The sequence below is a fragment of the Sapajus apella genome, unplaced genomic scaffold (genome assembly GCF_009761245.1).
Source record: "Sapajus apella isolate SASKATOON/1434 unplaced genomic scaffold, GSC_monkey_1.0 scaffold20, whole genome shotgun sequence".
Lineage (NCBI taxonomy): Eukaryota > Metazoa > Chordata > Mammalia > Primates > Cebidae > Sapajus > Sapajus apella.
The window spans coordinates 24422741-24447485 of record NW_022436960.1 but is presented as its reverse complement, the minus strand read 5'-3'; the positions used below and the strand labels follow the sequence as shown (position 1 = coordinate 24447485).

Genomic DNA, 24745 nt, shown 5'->3' with positions numbered 1-24745 from the left:
CCTTCTTTGACCTCCCCAACCATAAAATTTTTTTCCTTTCTGGAACTCCTAGTCTCTCATTTTTACTGTTCAACCTACTATCTCCTTGTACTGTGACAGCTAGCTTAGTACGGTTTTAACTTTGCTAAATAGATGATAAGATCCTGAAAGACAGCTACCTATCCAGCAGTGTGTAGCACACAGCAATTGCCCAATACCTGTTTTAATTGGAATGCAGGATGTATATTATACAGTACTCATGTCCTTAGGTTTCTGTAAAGGGTTGCTGGAGGAAAGGACTCAATAGGTCACGGGTACTTGTATACGCATTAAGAGCATTGGGTTTGGGTAGCCAAATGAAGGTGCAAAAGCTGGAGAGAACAGGTTGAATAAGGAAGCAGGAGCTGCTAAAACATGTTTTTCACTATAGCAGTTTTTCCTAGCTTGGCCGTGATCTTGGAGGTGCTGTGAAAGCAGTGTATTGACTGGGAAAGATCCCTTAGGATCTCTGAACTGGAACAAGGGTTGCAAGTCACGGACACCGGAAATTGTGCAATATGCAGGCCTGCCAGAAGGTGGCACACTATCACTAATTCCACGGTCTGGCAGCTTTGCTCCTGGGGATCCCCCAAATTGGTGTGGGTATTCTGATGGGTAGCTCTCCTCCGCATTTTGTGTGGTTCAGAGCTTCCTCCCTGTTCTCTTCTCACTTGCCTCCATGCCACTCGGCTTCTTTATGATGTATAAAGATGAAACTGACCCCAGTCTTCAGCCTGAAGGGTGCCTTCCATTGGGCTCCCACAGTTGGGAAGGTTCCCGCTGAGATGAGACAGAAGTGCCTCCGCAGTCTCTCAGTTCCTGCACAAGTTCAGAACCAATTCATATTGTGCTCTCTGCATTGACCTCTCCTCCCGGGCGCTGAGAGAGTGAGCACTCGGTACCTTTTTGGACAAATGAGGTAAAGGAGAAGACAAATTACTTTTTAGTACACTCTTTTATCCCCCATTCCCTCTGCAGCCTCCTATGACTTCTGATTTCTTATCTGAACTTCAGGAATGGGACCTCTCTCTGTGTGTCTTTCTCATCTCACTCCTATATGGTGTTTCATTCTCTTTATGATGATATCACGTTTTTTATTTTATTATTATTTGTTGAGATGGTGTCGCACTCTGTCATCCAGGTAGGAGTGTCGTGGCACCATCTCAGCTCACTGCAACCTCTGCCTCTCAGGCTCAAGCAATTCTCATGCCTCAGCCTCCTGACTACCTGGGACTACAGGCATGCACCACCATGCCTGGCTAATTTTTTTTTTTGTATTTTTAGTAGAGATGGGGTTTCACCATGTTGGACAGGATGGTCTTGAACTCCTGACCTCACATGATCCACCTTCCTTGGCCTCCCAAAGTGCTAGAATTACAGGCATGAGCCACCGCGCCCAGCCTGTTACCACATTTATTATCTTATATTTTCACAAAATATCTCTAAAATGTGTCACAGATATTTTTCTCTAGTTTTTGTTAGGAGAGCTTTCACATTTATATAGTTCTGTATAGTTGCTTACAGAAAGCAATACACTGCTTTCACAGCAGCTCCAAGACCACAGCCAAGCTAGGAAGTGGCCCTCACAACAGCTATGAGAAGTTTTGGGGCATAAGCATTAACATACCCATTGTACAGATGAGGAAACACACACAAGAAGAGTAAGCGATTTAAGTGTAAGATGTTCAAGAACCCATTCATCTTGTTGCTAATGTGCTTTAGTCTTCTTCTCATGATGGTTGATGCAAACAAGTCCCCAAAAGAAGATATGACTTACCCAATGTCCTAAAGTCAACGATGGTATAAATGGGGCTGGGATTAATATCTCCCAATTCTCAATTCAGTGTTCTTTTTATGCCACTAAGGAATCCTTCTCCATAATCTAACAAACCACTGGCTATCTGTCCATCCAAGTCATTTCCTCTGTCTCCAAACTCTTGAATGCTCATCAGTCAGCATTTGACAGAGGGTCCCAAAGGTGAATGCCTGAGGCATATGGAAAACTCATCAGGAATTATTATTTTAAGTTTAAAATGGGTAAAAGAAGGACTGGCAAGAACTCCATCGATCTGCTAACAATTGCTGTACAAATGACTGGGCTTAGTTGTCCGAGGTGCACTGCGGTACCTCTACACTGTTACCCAGTCATTTGTGCAGTCATTGTAAGCAGATTGAGAAAAGTGTTTTCATTTTTCTGTGTTTCTTTGTTTTCAAAATTTTCTTCAGTGAGATTTTTCTAACTTCATAATAGAAAATAAGCATTACGAAGTGGAAATGAAAAGTTTTGTGCCGCAGGTTTGGGGTGTGTCTGTGCAGCTGCGTGCACGGGAGAGGCTGTTGCCACATTGTGTTAGATGGGACTGAGGCTGGGTAGGGCAGACCTGTGCTCCTCTCTTCTTCACCAACAGGGCATTGTGTCATTCTCTGGTTCCCAATTTTCCCCTTAAGCCCCAGCTGATGATTTTGGCACACTTTTCTTAACGCCTTACTCCCCCTCTGGAGCCTGGTGGAATCCACAAAGCCATAAGCACACACCAGCCTGGCAGGTTGGGGCAGGTGGGAAGGGGCCCTGGGAGGCTGGGGCATCAGAGCTTCATCCTTTCTTGTCAGAGCTGTGGGCTCCTGAGCTTCTCCCTCTGCCTGCTGTGGACTTATGTAACACATTCACAGGACTTCATTTTCCAGTAGATTGAAAGCAAAGCCACTGTTGATTTTCTCCAAAAAGATCTATATAGAAGTGCAATTGCCTGGAATTACATGGTGGCACGAGAGGCCAGACCTTGCTGTAAATAACTTTCCTCTCAGCCACATGGGGGCTCAGCTGGAAGCAGTGTCTGGGCTTCAGATGACGGTGTTTGGGGTGTGTGTGTGTGAGTGTGAAAATGTGTGTGCATGGTCTTGGGGCCTTTGCTCATCTTGCTTCCACTTCTTCTATCTTTGGAGCTTTGCATCAGAATAAGGAATGAGGGCAGAGGTGGGGAAGGATGGGGCTGTGCTTGTGGTCTCTTTCCTCAGCTGGGCCTTATAGGGCCTGTCTCTGGCCACCTCTCCCCCTTTTTGCTGCAAGGTCCTCGGGCCATATGAGGTTGAGTAACTCAGGCACACAGTGTAAGGGGGCACAAAGACCAAACTTAAGAATTGGGCATATCTGAGCTATAGCACCAGATGTGCCAATGACAACTTATGGGACCTTAGACAATGGCTGACATCTGTGACCTCCTGTCTCCCTGTACATTTAAACAAACAAACCTAAACCAAACAGCTGGTGATAGGTGTGGGAGCTGAGAGTTCCTCCATTTCAGTATTGCTGTAAGGGTTAAAGGAATTAATGCTGGAGAGATCACACTGCACAGTGTCTGACACTTGGGATGTGTTCTATAAATTTAGTTCCATTCTGTGCCCTGCCTTGCCTTTCATGGCAGATTGAAATTAAAAGCAAAAAGCAATGGGCTTGGAACCAGGATGGTCTAAGCCAAAGTTGTGAAACATGCAAAGTCTGGGGCGTTTCACTTCCTTCTATACGCCCTTCCCGTATAGATAGCCATAGCATACATACATGCTTCCCCCAAAGAAAGACTGCAGTAAATGAACTCACACTGTGGCAGATGGGACTTAATGCTGTCTGCTCCTGGTGGGCATTTGTATTTTAAGAGTCCTGCGTAGGCAAGTAGAGGACAATGTTTAACCCAAAGATGGCAGCATTTTATGCAGGATGGCATTCAGATAGCGGAGCTATTTTTAGGTTAGAAAGTCTTACACTTACTCTGGCCATTCTTCAGACCAGCCTTATCTTGCAGACATTAGAACGGGATTGTGTGCTAGCTCAAGTGGACGTTTTTCTCTAAACTCACGTAGCATGGTCCTTTTCACATTTCCCCATCAAATTTCGAAAATAATAGAATCTTAGAAAATATGAACTACATCCTCAGGAGAAGACTTCCAGACGGTTCTGGAGATGGCATCCAGCCAGCCACCTACCTAACATTTATTGGAATCCTACTCCATAATATAATAAATATAGCTGACATTTATGAAACATTTTGCCAAATTCTTATGTGCATAATCTCAGTTAATTTTCACTGCTTCTGGCAATACCATTATTATGGCGCCATTATTAAAGCATAGTGGCCAGGAGCAAAGATGCTGGAGTCAGGTTGCTTGGTTCCAATCTCAGCTCACCAGTCACTAGTAGTGTGCACTTAGGCAAGCTGATTCTCTGTGGATTGATCTTCTTATATTTAAAGGAAGAATATAATAGTACTACTTCATAAGGCTGTTTTGGGCATTAAGTGATTCAATATATATAAAGTGCTTAGAAGAATGTCTGGCTAGTATTGACACGACTAAACATCTGAGAACATTGAGGATGAGAGGAGGGGAAGTGATTTTCCCAGTGACACCCGGATGGTGACAGATCCAGGTCAAGATTTCATGCCTTAGGACTCCCAGCCTAGTGCTTTTTTCTTGCTACGAAGGAATATGTGCAGGGTCTTTTATTTCTCCCACGTTATCATCTCTCATGACAGCTGTCAGTCATAAGAAACAGCATTTCAGAATGGGTGAAAATCTAGGTGAGAACAATTGAAAAGTTGAGAGCTTGCTTAATTAAACTCTAGTTCCTGAGAGCATGTAAAGAAAAGTTTCCTCACAAAGTGGTGCCAGTTTAGATGCCCACCCCAGCTTGGCAGTTGCAGCTTAAGCCGTCGTCAGTGGGCTTATTAATCATTGGCATCAGAGCCCACATCCAGGCCACGGCTAGACTTCTAGAGAGGCGGTGCTTCCAGATGGAATCCCAAGATGAAAGTCAACTTGTATGATAAGCATAGATCAAGCTCTGAGTTTTCATTAGAAAAAAAATAAGTGGCTACTTCATAAAATATGATTAATTAACCGTTGATGGAGTTGGGATAGAATGTGAAAGTTACATTTTCTTTAGAAAGTATAAAAGCCCTTGAGAGTTTTTATTTCCTAGAGTGACCCAGAACAAGCCTTCAATAGACCAAGTCCAATAATGCCTCAGATAGAGGGTGGGCCAGATGAAGAGAGCGCTCACCAAGGAGATCTCCTTTGGCCTCCTCTCATTTCTTCTGACCTCTCTTATCATAATAGCTACACTTCCACTGTTAGGGATGTATTATTTTAGGCATTGCTAGTGTTTATATTTCAAGAGAAATTTACTTTCCAACATCTCCAAGAGACAACAAAATTATGTAGCATCTTACATGGAACTCTCTTCCTCCCTGCTCAGATGCAGCAGCCAACCAAGAACTGGTGCCTTGGGAAGAGAAAGGGTGGACGATATTTGCTAATTCACCATTTTGCTAAAGCCCAGGTCTACTTACGCCTTGTTGCTCTGCAAAGAGCTGCTGGAAGAAGTTCTGATTGGAATTAAGTTAGACAGGGAGCTCTGGTCCAACATAAGAAAGCATCCCACTCAACCAAGATAATTAAGAGTTTGTCCTTTCTTCATTCCTTTTTCCAGCATAAGAAAGAGCATCCTATTTGTCATGGATTGAATTATAGCCTCTCAAATGATGTTGAAATTCTAACTCCCAGAACCCGTAAATGTGACCTTCTTTGGGTCTTTGCAGATGATCAAGTTAACCTGAGGTCATTAGGGTGGGCCCTAATCCAATGAATGTGTCCTTATAAAAAGGGGACATTTGGACACAGAAACAGACACATATACACAGGGAGAATGCCATGTGAACATGAAGGCAGAGATCCAAGTGATACATCTACAAGCCAAAGATTGCCAGCAAACCAGCAGAAACTAAAAAAGAGGCCTGAATAGACTCTCCCTTAGAGCCCTCAGAAATAACCAGCTCTGAAACACTTGGTCACAGCCTTTCAGTCTCCAGAGCTGTGACACAATGAATTTCTGTTGTTTATGTCACCTAGTTTGTGGTACTTTGTTGCCCTAAAAAACTAATACATCACTGAACCAAGATAATTAAGAGTTTATGTCCTCTTCCTTCCTTCTTTCAGTAAATATTAGATGAGAGCCTACTGTGTGCCAGGCTCAATACCAGATACTGAGAACAATATCTCCGATAGGATGTTGGCTTTTAAGGAGTTCATAGACTATCGGGGATACAGATAAGTAAGCAGGCCATTATTGGCAGTATGATAGGTATTTAATGTCTGTTTCCCCCTCTAGACCATTGGCCTTTACCACACTCTAGAATCTCCTGATAACTTAAAAAAAAAACAAAACATGTGTCCAAGCCCCATGCTCAGGCATTTTGATTTAGGTATCCTGTGGTGGCAACAAGGCATTGGTATTCTATGAATCTTCCTAAGAAATCCCAAAAGGCTGCCATTGATGAAACCCATGGTTTTCAAATGTATCCATCATCAGGCCCCAGCCGAAACCAATAAAGTTGGAATGGTAATGGTATTTTTAAAAAGCTTCCTGGGTGATTCTAACGTGTATCCAGGTTTGAGAACTGCTGTCTCTCCTGAGAGGTCGGGATGTGGTCCGTCTCATTTGATGCTGTGGCCTCCCTGCGGTGCTTGTCACAGAACAGATGGTCAATAAATAATTGTTGAGTCAGGATCTATGATGAGATGGTGCATAGAGTGTTCAGGGCAGTCGTTAGAGATCTGAGACCTGAAAGATGAGTTGACTTATCCTGGCAAGGAGGGAAGAGAAGAGTGTTTCTGGTGCAGAGAATAGGATACGTATAGAGCCAAGGAGCTGGCTGTAACTTGGCGCTGCTGGAGCAAAATCTATGGGTGGTGAGGGGTGAGACTGGAAAGCTGAGCAAGGGCTGGGTCCTGAAGAGCCTTGCAAGCCAGGAGAAGAGGAGTTTGGATTCTGCCACGGGCTTGCTTGTGTTGCCCTGGGGCATAGCCATGAGCTCTCAAGGCTGATTTTTGTTTTTTTGTCCTTGGTGCTGACACAGGTCCAGAGAAGAATCTTGTACTTTTTCTCTTTGAAGACAAAAGCCCAGGGAGGGCGTGGCATTTTGGTGCCCAGGCCTTGTAGGCCCATCTCATGGGAGGAGCACTGACATTTTTCTGGAGAGACCATCAAATAACTCAACTGCATCACACCCCCTACATGGAACCTATCATCACCAGGACTTGGGACTGAGATTCCCCATCCTTCCTTCTACACTTCCACAACTTGGGTGGCCCCTGGGGAGCTTCCTCATTCCTCTTTACACATCCTTCCCATTCCTTTCAGTCCAGTTTTACCTGGACACACATGGAAAGGATGGAGAAGGAGGAGGAGGCTCAGTGTGATCTCCCCAAATGGTCCCCTTAGGGAGAGCCCCTGGGCTGGGCAGGCTGATATGTGCAGGAGGGACCTAACCATCCCAGAGGCCTGTGCATATATCCCTTGGGTGTTTGCATGTCCGAGCCGTGCTGTTGCCAGTAGTGCCTGATTTAGTACTCTGCCGATTTCATTAACAGCCTGCCTGTTCCACTCTGAGTCCTTAATGATGTTAAATAAAATTTGACGTTAATATTGCCATTTGTACAGCACTTCATATTTACCAAGCGCCTTTAGGAGGTCTTTATTCTTTTCCAAGTGATAGCCCCAAGAGGTCTATTAGTACCTGCTGCTCCATTCTACAGACAGGCAGGCCCTTGGGAGTTCATTGATCTGTTGGAAGCCAGGTAGTCAGCCACCACCCCACCATCTATCACCAGCAGGAATTACTCTCCCTCCTTTGCCCAGAACTCAATTTGTTGAGCTGCTCTACCTCCTTAGGGCTTAAGAACCTCTCACATTGGTCCCTCCAAATTCCAGATTTTGCTCCCTAAATATTGTTCCTCTTCTTCATTCTTACAATGTTGTGTTTTTAGTTTGGGAAAGCCTTAGTCTTCTCTTAGTCAATTTGAATGAATTTGCAAGTGAAATTTCCTGACGGATATCAAATGTCTCGCTGACCATCCAAACACACAGCGCTCCGCAGGGCCGCTCTTGTCCACCTGCCTCTTCCCAAAGCCTGTCAATGGCGCTGTGTTTGTGTCTGGCACGATCTGTCTTTTGTAAACAGTTGCAGCGCAAACAGCACTGTTGTCTTTCTGAATATGACAGTCAACTCCCCCTCCCTTTAACTTGGGAAGCCTCAAATCAGAGGCTCCAAGTGGCAGCATCTCTAAAGAACCGAGGGAGGAAATAAACCTTGTAAAGAAAAGTACAAAAGGTAGTTCAGGTTTGCTTCTCTGAGCCCTGTCGGGGCATTTGAATAAGGCATATTAGTAGGTTTACTTAGCTATCTGTGACTTAGTTTTCTCATATGTTAAATGGAGCTATTAATGGAAACACGGGCATGTTAAAGGTTTTCTGCTCTAATGACGTAAGCATTTTGGGAGGGACTTCCTGCAGCGCTGTTTTTGACTTCACACTTTTAGAAATCTATCACTAACTAACTTTCTTTTGCTATCATACTATGCTGTTTTCATGTTGCCTTCTTTGCGTGTGCTCCATTTCCCTTTCTTTCTTCATCTAGCTTTCTCTTCCCCTCTTATCATCTCTGTCATTGCATTCATTTTATTCCCTTTTCCACTGCCCTAAATCTCATCACCCTCTTATTCTGTTCCTTATCCTAGCCCATGGAAGGGCCCCCTCTGCTGTTACTTACTGGCTTATACCACAGGATTCTGCCTATCCTCCCCCGACAGGCTCTACAGGATTTCCTCTTCTTCCTCCTCCTCCTCTTGCTCCTTCTCCTCCTCTTCTTCTTCTTCTTCTTCCTCCTCCTCCTTCTCCTCCTCACAGAGTCTCTCTCTGTGGCCCAGGCTGCAGTGCAGTGACACAGTCTCACCTCACTGCAACTTCTGCCTCCTGGGTTCAAGTGATCCTCCCACCTCAGCCTCCTAGGTAGCTGGGATTACAAATATGTACCACCACACCCAGCTAATTTTTATATTTTCAGTAGAGACTGGGCTTTGCCATACTGGCCAGGCTGGTCTCGAACTCCTGGCCTCAAGTGATCCACCCCCACCTTGGTTTCCCAAAGTGCTGGGATTATAGGCGTGAGCCACTGCGCCCAGCCAGGATTACTTCTTGATGGAGGATTTGTGGTGTGGAAGTATACAGGGTGAGGATGATGGTGGAAAGACACAATGCCCCCTCACTTTGTTACTAGTTGATAGAGGAGAGAGTGACGGTGAGGTTGATAACAGCCGAGGGGATTCTGGGTTCTTTGACTCAGGGAGCTGTTTTCTGGTCCAGGATCAGGTGGTGCTGAGGGATATAAAACAGGTTAAGATGGTCTGGCGACACATTTTAGTTCTTCAACAGAAAGAACATTGCACTGAGAATTAGGATTGCTAAGTTAGAAACTATGAAGGATCTGAGACTGCAGCCTACTTGCAAGTTAACAAGTTAATCTGCCACAGGTATATATTATATATATGTATATGGGGGTGTACGGATATATATGTGTGTATAGATATATCTATGTATGTGCATACACACATACCCATGCTGCTATCAGGGTACATAATGAGAGAAGATACAAACCCTAGATCAAACACAAAAGTCATTGATCACTTATGGCAAAAACAGCAATCAAGGTGACCTCTTGCATTCGTTCTCTGAATCCTGAGGCCCACAGGTGATGTGGTAAGGGCCAGATGGTAACTGCACATATAGTGGAGCATATTAAGCAGAAGACACCACCTTCCCCAATTTAGAAAATGCTCTGACCTTATCTACGGCTGCTGGTGACCTGCCCATACTCTCCCCTGCAGAGAGAGAGAGAACCTTATCCTTACTCTAGAATGTGAGCACATCTTCAGAGAAAGGCAGGAGATCTAACTATCCTGGAATGTCTCTGGGAAGGAGACATTTGTTATACTGGTCAGGAAACAAATCTGTCTTCTGATCTGGAGAGAAACACTCTATTTCATTTTCAAAATTTTTACTATGCAACCAACCTAGTAAAAAATGTCAATAGAGCCCTTTGCTCAGAGGACTCACACCATACAGAAATGTGAGACATTCACAGAGAATTGTCTTCCAACAAGGACCCTCAGATGTAAAATGAGGGGCTTAGACAACATTAGAGACTTGGAAAATGTGGAATGTGTGTACCACCCCTCTCCAAATCTATGCCCAAGGCAACCATTGCTAATTAATTGGGGTTTTCTGGTGTAAAACCCTAGGCAGTTTGTACTACACTGTTTATTACCTGAGTCCCTTCTAGCTGTGTAAAATCATATTCTTCACATTTCCTCCTGTGTTCCATCTTTTCTACTTTTGTGAATCTGTGTATCTATTTATATCTTTATCTCTCTCTAAGTTGGGGAAAAGGAGAACATCTCTTCCGAGGCAATTCTGTGGTTTAAGATTTTCATACGAAGCAAGTTCTTAATCCTACCAAACAACATTCTCAATTTAATCTTTAATGCATGAGAGCTGTAGCTATTAACCTAGAGATGTTTCCCTTGCAAACAGGGATTAATAGGGGAATAGTTGCCCGTTGTTATATCTCCTCACCATTGGCTGTGAAAGTATTCCCCAAATTCCTCTAGAGTGATGTAGTGGAGCCATCTAACCAAGGAGAAGACTAAAAGAAATATGGTGCAGGTGAATGTTTGCTTGGAGAACAGAATCATCCATCAGAATAGATTCAGTCTGAGATGCCTCCCAACTCCGTGTTTTGACCAATGATGCTCCCTGGGCACTTGGAAGATGCCCCTTTACGCTTTGAGTCAGTTTGGACTCTAGTCCCAGCACAGGTGATCTTTTCTTTCTTGCGCCCTATACTTCAAATTCTGCATTTATTCAGTGGGTAGATGGATGTGGACTTACGTGGCTAACATACTGGGGTTTCTACTGAAGATCTGGTTATGTTTTATTGCCACTGAAATGAAAGGAATCAAGAGAATAATGGGAAAAGTGTATGAACTATGAGTAGGGCATCTAAAGATAGAGGATGCTGATTAGTTGTGTGACCTTGGATACATTACCTAACCTCTTTGTGCCTCAGGTACTCTTCCTTGAAAATGAAGAACATAAGGCCTGCCTGGCTGTCAATCTCAAGGAGATATTGGCAGAACAAATGAGTTCATGTTCAGTGTATGAGGTGCTCAGAAAGAGATGCTGGTTGAATGCCAAGTTTGCTTTTGTTGCCCTGAATCTCACCCACCTTTCGTTCTGCTCCTTATTTCAACCCACGGAAGGGCTTTTCTCTGTTGTTTCTGACTGGGTCATCCCGCAGGATTCTGCCTTTTCTCCCCAGCCCCTGTAGGATTATTTCTTGTAAGGGCCTGATGGGGGACTTACAAAGTGATGGTGGGAAAACCCAGTGTCCCCTCACTCTCTTATTGGGTGATGGAGTGGCGTGATGGTGAGGCTGTGAATAGCTGAGGGGATCCTGGTTTGTTGACTCAGGAAGTATAAGCATATAAAAGAAACTTACTTTCTTGTACTGTACCTTCACAACACAGTACTTCCTGGCCATCAAAATGTGTGAGAGTTTCTCCCCACCAAGCCATTCTCCAGTAGACACCAGCTGGGTGGCCTCTAATTAGATTAGATTCTGACCCTGTCTACCTGGAGATAACATCCAATCCTACAGTTTAAGGGCTCGGTCCCACAAGACTGTCCTCCATTTCAGATGCCAGTTACAAGTAGTAGGTTGTCAACTGTGCTCTAACCAGCTGACTATAAATCAGGAATTCCCACAACCCCTTCCCCAGATTTGACTCATGTGCTAGAGCAACTCACAGAACTTAGGGGAACACTTTACATCTATTCATTTATTATAAAGGATATTACAAAGAATATGTATCAACAGCCAGATGAAAGATGCAGAGTGGGAGGGAGGTTGGGAGGAGTTTGGTGCTTCCATGCCCTCTCCGGCACACCACCCACCAGGAACCTCCACATGTCCAGCTGTCTGAAAGATCTCTGAACACTGCCTTTTGGGGACTTTGTGAAGGCTTCATTACGTACGCGTAATTGATTACATCATTGTCATCGAGGATCAACTCAATATTTAGCCCCTCTCTGTTTCCTGCAGGTGGGGGCCTGGGTAGGGCTGAAAGTTCCAAACTTCTAGTCATGACTTGTTTTTTCTGGCCCCCATCCAGCAGCTACGGAGGAATCCCAGCCACTAGGCCTCCCATTGGCGTATAAAAGAGACTATGGAGATTCCATAGGGTGTTAGGAGCTGTATGCCAGAAATGGGGGTTTGGGAGAGGTACAGGAAAATGTTGGGGTGGAGGGTGAGGAGTTGGCAAAGACCAGTGAAGACCAAATATGTTTTTCACACTGTCACAGGGAGCTACTTTATGTTCAGGGGCAGGTGGCACTAAAAGGTACAGAACAGGCAGAAATAAGGCTGGCCGTGCACACAGATCAGGTATAATGAAAAATGTTCATGAACTGGGTCTGAGATTCTTCTTGGGTCAATAATTAGTTGGTATGTGGCTAATGTACTGGGAAGATGCCCAGTGGTCTATGATATTGTTTTTTTGTTTTTTTTTTTTTCTTCTTTTTGCATCTGAAGATAATTCAGGAATTTACCAGGGGAGTACCCATTCTGCCTGTTCCTTCCCTTTCTAACTTTCTTCCTCCCCCTCTCCCTCCCTCCACAAACATTTATTTGTGCCTTGTTTGTAACTGAAGATAAACATCTCTGAAATCAGGCCTGTTGGCATATGTCTAAACACTCTTTAACTGAGAGACAGATATTCACGGAAACATTTTTAAATGTCTATAAACTAACACATAGATTGTCGAGTCCCTAATAACAAGGTTCAAATTGGAATCCTGACACTAAGGCTTTTGAATGTTCTAATGCAGGTCAGCGTTTTTCCTGGTACAACTCTCGTGAGTCTCATGTGCGTGCATCTGTGTGAGTGCAACTGTGTGAGATGCTTTGTTAATTAACATTGTGAAGCTAAGTGCTCAGTGAAAAAAGTACTAGAGAATTGCATATTGTCATTACAGAATTGCTTGTAAACACAATCAAGTAAAAGCTGTATTGAAGAGGGAGACCTTGTTCAGAGCCATGTGACTAATCTCAAGTCTAGGGGCTTTGCTCTGAGTATCTTGGTGTCTTGGTGGCCACACAGATGTTCCTTTACTCTGCTTATTTTCAACACAAGAAACGTCCTTGGAAAGATGCCTTGGATGAAAAATTCTGCTGCCATGGCTGGTATGCAACTCATTTTGAATGGATGTTCTCTCAGGTTCTAACCTAGTTTGTGTTTAGGTAATTCGGGCAATGGGACATATGCCTCTTCCTTGGGGGACTGTGTTTAGCATTTATCCATCCAGCCAGTTAGTCAGAGAACAGAGCCCTGATGTAAGTAGGGAAAGAGGTATTTGTAGAACTGTGGGAAAAAGAAAAGTATAGATGTAACACATTGACTTGGTTTAAGAGTGCAGGGTAAGTTCAAGGATTTTTTTATTTGGTTTCCCAAGATGTTGGGGTCACCATAAGCTTTGAGAACTGCTGAGGCCAAAATCCTGAAAATTACTTTCCTCTCAGAAAATGTGATTAGCCAGCAGAATAGTTGAAGTGTACCTTTCCAGACACTACTTCCTAAATAAAATTTATGCATAGCTGAAGTCAGACCTGATCTAAGATTAATCTTTCTTCCATTGAGCAGGCAGTGCTTTGGGGATAAAGGGAGCTGGTTCTCAACTCCAGCTTTTGCATTTAACAGCGGTGTGATCTTTAAATTTTCTCCTAACAAAATGAGGAGAGTAATACTTTCCCCATGGGCTTGCATGAGAGATGAATGAGATAAAGCCCCAAGCACAACACCTGTTGCAGTGTGCTCAGCATGTGGTCATTTGCTTTCCTTTTCTAGGAAGTAGACCCGGCTTCCTGGTCTTCTGCTGAGCTTACCCTAGATTCCCAGAGGCTCCTTTGGATGCCTTGATCCATGCAATCTTCTGGGATGGTCGTGATAATGTCAGTCTTCAGCTGTCCCTCCTCTGTATTGCAGAGACCAGGCACATTCAGAGGCAGAGGGGTGGGTCTGTCTCCCAGGGTGGCTGTCACCAGGTGCCACATCATTCTGTGTTTATGGGTTTCCTCTGATAAGCAGATGGGGGGACTCATTCATTTTTTAAATTCAAGACATCCAAGTTCAATGCATGAGACACCAAGGGTAATTGTACTATGAACTGACACAAACTGCAATGAGAAAAGACCTTCCCTGCTTCCCCTGTCTTAGACTGCACTCCAGGATGTGCTAATTAAAGCATCTGTCTCTCTCCAGCTCCCTTATCACACATCTTAATTTATTTACTTGTTAAAAACTGAGAATTTGTGCTTTGTTGGTTTTCCTCTTTACTTTCCCTTCACTGTTACATATTAAGTGATCTCTTGGCAAAACAAATAAATAAAAATAGCTATAATTAAATGCAATTCTATTTGGTGTGGTATTTTCCTTCCGATCATTGGCAGTTCTAATGACAATGACCTTGTAATTTAAAACATATCCTAGGGGCATCTGTTTTTATTCTGGACTGCTCTGACACCATGGTTGAGGAATTCCAATAACAATGGCAGGAACTGGGTACAAGTGCAGTTTTGTTACATATATATTGCATAGTGGTGAGGTTTGTGCTTTCAGTGTATCCATCACCTGAACAGTATACACTGTGCCCAATAGGTGATTTTTTATCCCTCCCTCCCTCCCATTCTTCCACCTTTTGGAGTCTCTAATGTCTTTATTCTACTTGGTACACCCACGTGTACTCATTGTTAAGCTTCCACTTGTAAGTGAGACGCAGTGTATTTGACTTTCTGTTTCTGAATTAGTTCACTTAGGATAAATGGCCTCCAGTTCCATCTATGTTGCTGCAAAAAACATGATTTCATTTTTTTATGTCTGAGTAATGTTTCATGGTATGTGTGTGTATATTTATCACATTTTCCTTATCCAGTCTTCAGTTGATGGACACTTAGGTTGATTCCCTGACTTTAACTTTGCTATTATGAATGGTGCTACAATAAACATATGAGTGCCAGTGTCTTTTTAATATAATGATTTCTTCTCCTTTAGGTAGATATGCAATAGTGGGACTGTTGAATCAAATAGTAATTTTATTTTTAGGTCTTTGAGAAATCTCCATACTATTTCCATAGAGGTTGTATTAATTTACATTCCTGCAAACAGTATACAAGCATTTCCTTTTTGTTTTTTGTTTTTTTTGACTTTTTATTAATAAACTAATTTTTTTCTTTCTTCCCTGACGGTGCACACAGATTATTAATTTACTCTTACATATTAATTATATTAAAAATACAGATGCATATTAGGTGTGACACAGAAGAAAGAAAAAAATTAGTTTCTTGTTTCCGCCCATAGATATGAGAGAGAGGTCAATAAAGGCCACAGAATTCTCTTCCTGAATATCATTATGGTTGTTGCCGGGATTTTTTTAGACATAGCAAGTACTCCATAAATTTTTGCTGAATACGTTTACTTAGATCCAAGGGACACTGGCATCCTCCAGCCAGCCACCCATTATTTTATACAGATCATTATGCAAAACACAGTTGTTCAGTATTGCCCCTTTACAAGATGCTCCTTGACTTTTATCTACAGGAATTAACTGTTATTGTTATTACTCATTCTTCCTTATGCTGCCTATTTATATATTTTTTCAACTTGAAAAGAAGAGTTGTTTTTTTTTTTTTTTTTTTTTTTTTTGTTTTTAAGACAGAGTCTGGCTCTGTCCCCTAGACTGTAGTGCTGTGGTGCTATCTTGGCTCACTGCAGCCTCTGTGTCCTGGGTTCAAGTGATCCTCCCAACTCAGCCTCCTGACTAGCTGGGACTACAGGCATGAGCCACCACGCCCAGCTATTTTTTTTTTTTTTTTTTTTTTTTTTGTATTTTTAGTAGAGACAGGGTTTCACCATATTGGTCAGGATTGTCTCAATCTCTTGACCTTGTGATCCCTCCCTCTTGCCTGCCCAGAGTGCTGGGATTACAGGCGTAAGCCACTGGGCCTGGCCTAAGGTTTCTTTTTTTATACTTACTTTCAATTAGGAAGTATTATCCTAACTAAAAAAAAAAAATAAAAATAAATAAAAAATAAAAATAAAAAGTAACCATAGAATCATTGCCTTCAAGAAGGAGATTCTCAATCTGGTGAAAGAGACATTTTAAGAAGTTGTCATAATGTAAAATGGAATAAAATCAGTGTCTGAGAGTCTGTACAAAAGGATAAGTATAGAGTTTTGATGGGGTCTGGGCATCAGAAAAGACTGCATAAGTAGCATTTGAGTTGTGTCATGAAGACTGAGTAGGATTTCTATGGACAGAGAAGAGCATTCCTAGGCGTGAAGGAATAGAAATGGATGCTGAGAAGTGAGCTATCCGAAATTGCTGGAATAGAGTGTGGGCTAAAAGATGTAGAAAAGAAAGTGATTTAACGACTTGCGGAGAACCTTGGATGTTTTGTGGAAGAATTAAAATTTAATTTAAAGGCAGTAGGGTGCTGTGGAGGATTTTTTAAAGAGAGAGGTGGACTTGACCTGTATTTTCAGATGCAAAGTAGAGAAAACGACCTTTGGCACCAGACAGACCTGGAGTCAGAATTCCGCTCTGCCAGTTCCTTGGGGTAGGTTTTTAGGCAAGCCACTTAACTCTTCTCTATTTCCTTATCCATTAATTGGGGGTAGTAATTTCAGCTTTACAGTGTGAAAATGATGCTAGACCAGTTTTATATAGAGCTTCAATCTCATGAATGATGAATAGATCTTTTTTGAAGGTAAGAAATAATACCTGGCTTATGAAATAATCTGTACAACAAACCCCCATGACACAAGTTTACCTGTGTAACAAACCAAGACATGTACCCCTAAACTTAAAAGAAAAAAGAGGCCAGGCATAGTGGCTCATGCCTGTAATCCCTACACTTTGGGAGGCTGAGATGCATGGATCACTTGAGCTCAGGAGTTGGAGACTAGCCTGACCAATATGGAGAAACCCTGTCTGTATGAAAAGTTCAAAATCAGCCAGGCATGGTGGTGCATAACTGTAATCCCAGCTACTCTGGAGGCTGAAGAAGGAGAATCAATTGAACCTGTGTGGTGGAGATTATGCTGAGCCAAAATTGTGCCATTGCACTCCAGCCTGGGCAACAAGAGTGAAACTCCGTCTCAAAAAATAAAAAAATAAAAAATAAAAAGAAAAGAAAAACCTTTAGATCCACCCGTGACCTTATAGGCTCCCTCTTTGAGTTATTCTGCCTTTCTAGACTAAAGCAATGTATAGCTCACATGTGCTAATTGTTGTCTTCTGTTTCCCTAAAATGTATAAAACCATGCTGTACCCCAACCACCTGGTTTACATGTTCTCAGGGCCTCTTGAGACTGTGCCTCAGGCCATGGTCACTCATATTTGGCTCAGAATAAATATCTTTAGTTAAAAAAGAAATAGTTGTAGGGTCTCACCCCCTAGTCTGTGTTAAATTATTTTTATTAGAATGTTAAATATTTACAACAATAAAATTTATTATAAATTTCTCAAGTTTCATGCTCTGCTGCAGGTATAAAACCAAAATGAGTTTAAACATTGCAAATAACTCAAGCACAATAAAATTAAATGAAGCAATATTAATTTAATAGGCCTATTTGTAATCAATATGAAAATAATCTTCATGAACGATGTGAATATGGTACTAACTGCTGCAGCCCAGGTTATTTAAAATTTGGCCTATCCCATACTCAGTGTGGTATGTTGACTCAGCCATCCCTCATTTTTCTCTACTCTAACTCATTGTTTATGCAGTGAACTGTGGTATAATTTAACCTTTGCTTAGCATGAACACATCTTCTATGTATCAGGTCCACCTTTCTTCCTCACTGGCCCATCACTATTAATATCCCACCACTGTGCAGCTGTAGACACGTATGCAAGTGCGAGCATTGAAATTGCATAGCAGAACTCGATTATGCAGTGGTTATCTAGATGATTTAAAAAATGTTATCAGTATGAAAATTTAGATCACACAGACACACCCACACTCACACACACAGACACACATGGTTCTCAGTCCTCTTATGGTTCTACACCTCCTATTTGTAAATATATGTATATCCTAGAAGTCTTATTATTATTGTTGTTTTTCCTTTTTTTTTTTTTTTTTTTGAGACAGAGTCTCGCTTTGTCACCTAGGCTGGAATGCAGTGGCGCAATCTCAGCTCACTGTAACCTCCGCCTCCCAGGCTCAAGCGATTCTTCTCCCTCAGCCTCCCGAGTAGCTGGGATTACAGGCACGGGCCACCATGCCCAGCTAATTTTTGTATTTTTAGCAGAGACAGGGTTTTGCCATGTTGGGTCTTATTATTGTTAATGGCAGCTTTATTATTGTTAGTGATCTTGGTTAGGTAGATGTATCGGTTGGCTATTGCTGTGTAACAAAGCACCCCACAATTCAGTAGTTTAAATCAACCAGCCATTTATTATTTCTAATGAGTATTAGGTTGGCTGTATAGATCTGCTGATAGGGTTTTAGGGTTTGTGGGCGTAACGGGGCTGTGTCTCATCTTTGGTCAGTTGCAGGTGGGCTCCTTGGCTTTGTGATGTGGCTGAGCTCCCTCACATCTTTGAAGCCTTATCTGAGATGGTTTGGCTTTGCTCCATGTGGTTTCTTTATCTCCAGCAAGTTGGCAGAGGCTTGTTTTTAGGGTAGAGTGGACACATTCTTATGCTGATCACAGAGAAGCAGGGAGAGAAATGGACAAGTGCAAGGTCTCCTTAGGCCTAATGTTAGAGCTGGAAGACTACCACTTCCGTGGCATTCTGTTGTTTGAAACAAGTCACAAGGCCAATCCAGATTCATAGACTGGGGACGTAGACTCTATAGTCTATTTCTAGATGAGAGAAGCTACAAACTCCCCATTTAAAGAATACAGTTATAGGTATGTGTGAAGAATTGGAGGCATTTTTGCAATCAATCCAGCAGGGCAGATAAGATTAGGAGGTGACACAGACCTTCTTGGTGAGAGGAATCCTGCCTTAGGAAGGAATGAATGTGTGAAATGCTCTGCCAGTCTTTGGTGTGGGAGTGGGAGAGGAGAGCGTCAAAGATGACTTCAAAGAACCTGGGCTTGAGTGTTGAGGAAAGATGGCAAAGCTACTGAGATGAGATCTTTAGCAGGAAAAGTAGGGTTTATATTAGGGAGGCTGGGGCATGGGAGAGGTCAAAGATGGGGGGAGAACATAAGTTTAGTTTAACTTGGTGGGACTCTTCCCACAAGGAAAAACCTTCTTCACCTTGTTACACATTAAGATCACCTAAAGAGCTTTTAAAATTGATAATTGAGTCTCATCCAAGACCAGTTACGCTTATATTTCTGAGTACAGAGCCTGTTTTTTTTTAAATATTCACAAGAAGTCTAGTGTGTGGCAAAATGGGAATCACGATCTAGATCAGTATTCTCCTTGTGGCCCATGTGTTACAATCACCTGGAGGCCTTATGAACCATACTCATGTCTCGGACCCACTACCGAAGAGTCTATTTAGTGAGTCTGGGATAGGACCTGGGCATCTGTGTTAAAATGAAGTCTGTCTGGATAAAAGCAATACAATGTAATGCAGCCAGAATTGAGAACCACTGACCTAGATAGTTAATTTTCACTGTGAATAATCAGTGTTTTCAGGGTTGCGAGCCATGGCAAGGAGGCACTATGAAAGAGTCTCTTTAAACTTTTGGCAGGTCCAGAATTAGCATGAAATTGCTGGGTGCCAGCAGGAGCATGGGGACAGGAGCAGTCAGAGGATGAATCCTATGGACTCTGAAGACCCAACCTGGATCAACACCTGGTGTTTGAACCATAAGGGCTTGTTAGTGCTAATCCTGTATCACTTAGAGATGGTGGGAAATGGCCTGAAAAGGCGTATAGAGTATAAAATGTCATGGTGCCATCTGAACCCGTGTTGTCCCATTCAAATTGAGCTTTCTCTACAGCAGCACCTGAAAAACTCAACTTCTACCATTTCCTTTGAGGAGGTAAATTCAGTCTGAGATTTTAGCATGTGTTTTTCTTTTTCTTTCTTTTTTTCTTATTGCATTTTAGGTTTTGGGGTACATGTGAAGAACACGCAAGATTGTTGAATAGGTACACATGTGGCAGTGTGATTTGCTGCCTTCCTCCCCATCACCTATATCTGGCATTTCTCCCCATGCTATCTCTCCCCAACTTCCCACTCCCCACTGTCCCTCCCCTCCTGGAACCAACCCAAATGCCCATTGATGATAGACTGGACAGGGGAAATGTGGCACATATACACCATGGAATATTATGCAGCCATCAAAAACGATGAGTTTGTGTCCTTTGTAGGGACATGGATGAACCTGGAAACCATCATTCTCAGCAAACTGACACAAGAGCAGAAGATCAAACACCGTATGTTCTTACTCATAGGCGGGTGTTGAACAATGAGAACACATGGACACAGGGAGGGGAGCATTACACACTAGTATGTGTTTTTCTTGATTGCAAAGCTAAAACTGCGTCTTCCTTGATTTTGCCCCATTAATCTGAGCTTTGACCTTGTTACATCTTAGATAATTCCTTGATATTCTTGTTGTTAATGCCTTGTAAATATTTGCGGGCCAATTATCTGTCTGTAGGCAGTCACTGAGTCAACAACAGAATATTTGTTTTTTTTTTCCCCATGTTTATAAATCATTCTTGGCAGACGTTAATCATTGGGGTTTTTGGCTGGCCTCTCTGACTTTCCTTTAGTTTATTTTTATCCTCCATAAGCCTCATGTATTTCAGAGAAATATTTAATTGCCTAGGAAAGAAGTTGACTCCAGTTAGGCCTGACACTGGCAATGTCCCTAGGTTCAGAGTTTCTTCAAAGTAGCATGAGAATCCCTTTGAGGGTGGGAGAAGGCTTGTTAAAAGGACACATTTCTGAGTCCCACTCCAGATCTCTGAGGATGAGACTCAGGCATCTGGAATTTTCGCTTTTTTAAAGGGTGGGTGATTCTTATCTGAACAGTTTTAGAGCTATCACCAAAGTTATTACTTAAAATATTAGAGGAGAAGTTGGAACGATTCTTTTTCTCAGTGAGAGAGAGGCTTTGCTCCATAAACCTCATCTATAATCAAGACATACACCTTTCCTTAAAGAGTTTCCAAAAATATTCTACATGAGGAATCACCATTTTATGTCAGTCTTGAATATCAATGGGGTTGGTCAATACATATGGATTGTATTGTGTTCATCTGACATTAAGATATAAGCAGAGGCCAAAAGAAAGAGAGGAGGGAGAGTGAATACAGTGGACAGATAGTAAGATAGAAGAGAGGAGAGAAATAGAGAGGGAGAGGAAATAAAGAAGAGGTATTTGTGTAAATGTGGTTTCATCTATGACAATGTTTAGTATCAGTGTTTCACGTTTTGAAGTGCTTTTCAGTATAAAAAATCCTTTTATATGTGATCCTCACAACTGTCCTGGGGAACTGGACCAGGTAAGTGTTAACATCCGCATTTTACACAGGAAAAAATTGAGACTTCTGACAGCAACCTTCCAAAGGTCAAATAGCAAGTGTCAGAACCAACACTGAAACTCAGGACTTAGTTCTAAAGCAGGAATTTCCCGCCAGTCCTATCCTATACTCAGCCTGGGTAACCTCGACTTGTTCTTGCTTGTGTAATGGCGAGGCCTTCATTCTGAATGAGTGCTTTGATGTGATTTGATGTAAAATGGTTCTCTGGGGAGAACATGGGATTGGCACAGTGAACAGAGTAGAGTTGGTGTCCTGAGGTCCTTGGAAACTCACATAAAAATCAACAAGCTTATTGGAAGAGCTCATGTTACATCTGGTAAACAACATAAAACTGGTATATGACTCATGAGTGTTTTCATTCTTCTCTTTCTTCCCTTTCTTCCTTCTCTCATCTCCTACACATTCAACACACAAACACACACACACACACACACACACAAACACACACACACACACACCCACCCCCAAGAAATTCACCTCTGGCTCTAAGGTCTGGAGGAAGTTCAAAGTCATGCAACAATGACTGTCAGCATGATTAGGCCTAATGGGATCAACAAGATTAATTCAGGGCCCAATCACCATCAGACATTTTCTTGGTCTCACCTACCGTGGCCAAAGTCAGGAAAGTCTCGCTCAGATCTGCTCCGGCTCCTTCATTTACTTACTGAGCAGGCTTTTTTTGGGCATGGTTGGGCTTTTTTAGGGCATGGTTGGTACTGGCCCACCTAGGACTATAATAAAAACTAACCTGGGTACCATGGTGGAATGTTTATGAGCCTTTTTACCCTTATTATATCTCTTAATCATTACAACAGCCTGGTGATACAGTTAATGATAATATCCAGGCATAATTACAATATCATTGGTCTAGACATACTTGTGTAATTCTCTAGACCGGCTACCACCTCCTGCCCCTCCCCCCACCAGAAAGTACTAAGGTAAATTTATGCATCGACAGGGTGAAACAATGCAAAGGGAAATTCCATTGCTAGCTGGGGCTTAGGCCCCTCAAATACTAAGCAGGATTCTGGTGAACTGGGCTGCTCCACAAAGAGAAGCTGGGTGGACTTGAACCAACCTAAAAGGAAAGCCAAACCTACCTTTCTGATGTACTACGTTAGTAAGGAAAACCAAACTCTGCATGCCTGCTGAGAATCCCCAGAGAAAAGGGAGTGGCTATAAAAGATGGAACCTAAGCCCCTCCAAGCTAGAATTCTGTAGCTTTGTAGGAAGACAGGCATCAGAAGAGAAAGTCTCAAACAGCTTTGAAGAGCAAGAGAGCAAGATCTAGGCCACAGCTTACTTATTGAGGCCTGAGTTCCCATCAGTGATGGAAACTCCCACCATTATGACCTGATGAACTAGTTTTGCCTCTTCCTTGGACACTGTCTTTGGGATATGGAGGTGTGTGGGGGCTGGAGGGAAGACATGATAGCCTGAGGCTACGTTTTACTGTAAGGAACTTAAGGATCTGGGAAGTTAAGTCACTTACTCAACCAAGATCATTTGTTGAGTGTGTGGGAAAGCTCAGATTTTTACTCTTAAATCTTGGCAACAAAATTTAGTAATTTTCCCATTGTGCTACCTAACTTCTCTACCAAACACCATTTTGTTCTTATGTGGAAAATTGGTTCTACTCTCCTGGGCTTCCTCTAGCAGAAGCAGTGTCATTAAAACATTGAAAAGAACTCAAAGAATATATTTTTCTCCACTTCAGGCTTGCTCAGGGAAGACATCCGTGTCCATGGGTATCGTCTGGCTCACAGTTTAGGAAGCGTTTTGCACGTGGAGGTAGTCTGCTAGATGGGACTTAGATCACATGTCTATTTCATCTCACTGTTCCTCCTGAAACGTTCAGATGATTCAAATGACCATGCTGTCCCCTAAAAGAAGCATTGGAGTTTATTTTTGGAAAGAGGACTATTTTAAGATAAAGGACAGGGGCTCCCTGTTCTGCCACTATGCTGGCTTGTCTCTATGCCACACTCAGCAAAAAGTGAATATTCTGGAAACAATAGGTGACTCAGTCTTTGCGACGTCTCAGGTGAAATGGATTTAGCAAGCAAAGAGAGAAAATGTCTTTTTTTTTTTTTTTTTTTTCATTTTTCCCTGGTCCTGTTTGATGATAATTCTCAGTGCTCCGTGCTCCTTTCATGCAAGGATCTGTAATTAATTAAGCCTCACAACTCCCCTGGCAAGTAGAATGACGTACAAGGATGTTCATTTAAAACCAATCCTGTTTGATACAGTAGGACTGTTACTAAGGCTCTTTAAAAGAGAAATTTCTCTATTGTGAAACTTCTTTTTAATGAACTAAATTAAAACAGAAAGGGAAGAAGTAATTTTATCTGGGATACCTGCCCGTTATGGCCACAGACAGAGTCCTAAGTCTGGGATGCCTGCTCAGTTATGACCACAGACAGAGTCCTAAGTTTGGAGCTCTGATGTCATTCTTGGATTAAACTAGGTGTGTAAGCTACTGCTGTGTAGCAAATTACCATGAAACTTAGTGGCTTAAGACAATAATACGCATTTATTGTCAATATAGTTACTGTGAATCAGGAATTCAGAAGTGGCTTATCTGGGTGGTTCTGCCTTGAGATCACAGTAAAGATGATATCAAGGGCTGTAGTAATCTGCAGGCTTGGCTGGGGCGAGAGCATGCACTTCTAAGATGGCTCACTCAGATGGATGGTGAGTTGGTGCTGGCTGTTGGCAGAAGACCTCTTCTGCGTGTGGACGTCTGCTTGAATGTCCTAATAATGAGACAGGTGCTTCCCTATTGCAAGTGACCCAAAAGAGCAAAGGTGTAAGTGGCAGTGTCTTTTGTTACCTATCCTGTGATGTCACACTGTATCATTTCCTCAATGTCCTATTGACTGTACAGGTTAGTTCTCAACATTACAAAAGGGACCTGCAACAAGGGCATGAATATCAGGAAGAAGAGTCACTGGAGGCCTGCTTGGAGCCTGGCTACTGTATTAAGACATATTAAACATATGTCCATCTGTAATATTACTGGTGCATCCTCTGAAAAGCCAGCTTAGAGGACTAAACTTCATTCATCTGATAAGAAGAGAAAGTAAGAGATAGGAAATGGTGCAGTTAACTTTCTGGTTATTTGTAGATTTAGAAAAAAATAGCCACCGTTCTTCATGGGTAAGTGATTAAATCTATATTGAAGTGTACATAACAAGGGGTGATGCTCCCATTTTTAGGAGCTGGATAGCTGTCCCAGACCTTATACTGGATCACTGG

At 42.4% G+C, this 24745-nt stretch overlaps 1 protein-coding gene and 1 long non-coding RNA gene across 40 annotated transcripts in view; both read left to right on the top strand.

Annotated features, from left to right (window-relative positions):
- Window positions 1–24745, top strand: part of NRXN3 (neurexin 3) — a 1699208-nt gene that overhangs the window by 278572 nt on the left and 1395891 nt on the right. The window lies entirely within an intron of this gene.
- Window positions 310–19994, top strand: LOC116557654. Its single transcript, XR_004271632.1, has 3 exons — window positions 310–321; window positions 14207–14211; window positions 18937–19994. It is a non-coding gene; the product is annotated as an uncharacterized LOC116557654 (long non-coding RNA).